Here is a 3277-nt window from a genome sequence, read left to right on the forward strand (position 1 = left end):
AGCTGGAAACAGGTGTGTTAGATCCCTTCTCTTTAGAGTTATTTGAATTAGCAATTGCTAAAAGAACTCGCCGCTTTCAACCGTCCAAACCTTCACCTCCTGTAAAGAAGCCAAAGATGCAAGTCTTGTTCACCTATCCTAACAAGATGTCGGTTGAAATCCCAGGTGTATTTTCTGAAGAGGAGAGAGAGGAGCTCAGCCTTCTTCCTCGGACGTGGTCCTGCTCCGCAACCCAGGTTACTCCAAGGCACGAATTACGTTCTAAATTTTCGAAGGAGTGACCTGCTGATCCAGAAGAAGGACGTTCGGCTAAACACAAGAAGCTGGCCTCTAAGCGGCGGAGCAGCCTTGAAACGGAACCAACGACTCAAAGAGTTGCAGCTGAAAGGGGTGAGTTCTTTTTCATATAGTTTCTTCTAATATATGTTGAGCTTTCGGACTTAACAATTTTCGCCCTTCGTAGAAGAGGATTTTGCAAGCGACTTTATTTTTGACGCTTCTTCGCCTGATATTGATTTTTTAAGAAGAGCGTACAGACGCTGAGACTAATATTCTTGACGAGACCGATGCGGGTCACGATGTCAAGCCAGGTTTAACCAAACAGGCTGAGAGTCCAGGTATTCTTAAAACCAGTAGCACCTCTTTCGGATGGCGGGCACTGAACGATGGAGAATTCGTATCCCCACTAATTGTTTCTATGCTTCTTACTCTGTTAGAAAAGCTGCAAGAGGTGGATCGAAGCGAACGGGTGTAGGAATCTAGCGTTACCGTTGAAGGTAAATCCTACTTTATTTTTTTCTTTTGTTGTAAGTCTGGTGAGTCGCAACAATTTGTATTTTGACTCTTGCACTTTCTTACAGATGTGGTAACAGAGGGTTAAGGTGATGAAGGGGGTTCCCAAGACGCACCTTTTGAAGAAGAGGGTCTAGCTTCACGTGATCCGGTATCGGCTTCGGACGATATGCTGTTGGACGATATGTTGCGTGAACAAGCCTAATACGAGGCCGCCGATCCGATGATCACCGCTGACTCGCCCACAAGTAAGATTCTTATTCCCATGTTTTACTTATTTATTCATGATTTTTTCAGTTACTTATCGGAGGGTTCAAATCGTAGGACCAGTCATTAAGACTGATACAACTACTCCTAACGGAAAATCTGGTGAATCTGAGGGTCTTGATTTCTTGCTTTTGGCAGGAGTTGTTATTGACGCTCGGTCATCAGGCTTTCCACAACAACTCCCGGTTTCTTTGGGAATGCCAACTACCGTGCCTGCTACAACTATATTAGCGAGAGTTTGCCTGAACTGACCATGAGACCAACTGAAGGAGTTGGTGCTTCAACGGTTACTACACCCATAGTGCTTCCTGCGACACATGAAGTTGAGCGACGGGAAGCAGGTGTAGTGTGTTCGGTCACGGAAAGCTCTTCAGGGACTGGTAAATCTCGTGTACTGTCTTTTTTTCTTTTATTTTTCTGACTTATCATTACTGGGTATTCATGTTTTTTTTGCGCTTTCTTTTTCTAGGATCGTCTTCTCACCTGCGCGCGCGTGTTGATGCTTTATTGTCTGATGACGACCCAGATAAGCTCCTCCTTTGCTTGGAAGTCGGCAATTTTCTTAATTTTGTGGAGTCACTAATTGACAAACTCCTGGAGAAGAGGATCCCTTTTACCGACTTCCGGCCGGTCCTTGAGCGCAAAATAGCCTTAATAAAGGACACTGGTTCGCTCAACATAGCTGAAGCTTTGACTGACAATGTGAATCAATTTGAGCATAGATTTGTGAAACTACAAGAGCTCCAATCTGTTGGTGCTTCTGGCTACGTTGCTACTCGAATGGAGGCTCGTATGCAGTCATGGCATGAATCTCGAGAATCCGTCGGGCTTGGGATCCAGGCACAGAGAAAACGTGTCGACCAAGCGGAGGAAGTTCTTTCCGAAAGATTGACTCATTTACGCGAAATCGACTCGTTGTTAGCCTCTGTTAACGCCGAAATAGCGGAGCTTGAGCAGAAACTGGTGGAAGCAAAACAGCGAAGAACTATTTTGGAGGTGACCAAGGCCGGGGAGGAGCATAGCAAGGCCGTGATATCCAGCAAAGTGATGCTCTCGAGGGAAAGATTAGCCAAGATGGAGGAAGAAGCCTCCCAACTCTTATCCGCTTCTGAGGACTCCTTCAAGATCGAGCTGCAGTGTGAGCTTGAACGTGCTTATGCTGAAGAGTTAAACAAGCTTGAGCAGGAAATTATTAGTCAAAAATACAATGTAAAGTGATTGTGGCTATTGTATCTGAACACTTTTTTTGTTAATGATACGCGTGTTCTGTTCAGTCTTCTTTAATTCTCATTATGATTTCTCATTCTGTTTAGAATAATCAACCATAAAACTTATAGGATTTTTGGCAAATCCTCAGCCGTCAACGGATTTGATATGCCTTTACCGACTACCGTTTGAATCGGGCTAGCCTGTGAATTATTTGGGTCCGTTTCACAAGTAACGTTGTGCTAAAGGGATGAACCCCTTTAGACTTAATGCTACGAATTTGAATACGTAGACTGAGTCATTTTCTTACGGTAAAAGCCGAACCGACAGCGCGTATTAGGCGCCGACTTATCCCTGCTTAGGCTTCAGGATAAAATTCCCCATACGGGTAAGACATGGATCATGGAGTTATTAAAATGTAGTATCCTTTTATAGGACAAAGACGAACCAGACACTGAAGAGGATGAATTTTATATTCTTTCTTCTAGGACAAAGACGAACCAGACACTGAAGAGGATGAATTTTATATTCTTTCTTCAGTCCTTCTTTTAAGGGAGAAGTGAACCCGATACCAAGAAGAGGATGAATTTTATATTCTTTCTTCAGTCCTTCTTTTAAGGGAGAAGTGAACCCGATACCAAAGAGAAAGAATTTTATATTCTATCCTTGGTCGCAGAAGAAACTAAAAGTGGGATCTCCACTTCAAGAATCTGTGAGATGAAACTAAGAATGGGATCTCCATCCTGAGAATCGAGAGGATTCAATTAACCCCATCTTTTATAGTCTAGGTTATCTGATCCGGAAATAAGTTTTCTTGTTTATCAAGATGAGATTCAAACTCCAGCCCTTTCTTTTATAGGTTTGGCTGGAGGGACAAACATAAAATGTTTTCGTTTATCGAAAAGAAATCCGATCCTGGCCAGAGTGGCTTGACAGTTTGACCAAAAAAGATATTGAGACGACCCTAACTTTTATAGGGTTGGTCGTTCAAGTGGAGTGAAGGCCTTTGTTT

This window comes from Asparagus officinalis, chromosome 3 (assembly GCF_001876935.1).
Source record: "Asparagus officinalis chromosome 3, Aspof.V1, whole genome shotgun sequence".
In the NCBI taxonomy this organism is placed as follows: domain Eukaryota; kingdom Viridiplantae; phylum Streptophyta; class Magnoliopsida; order Asparagales; family Asparagaceae; genus Asparagus; species Asparagus officinalis.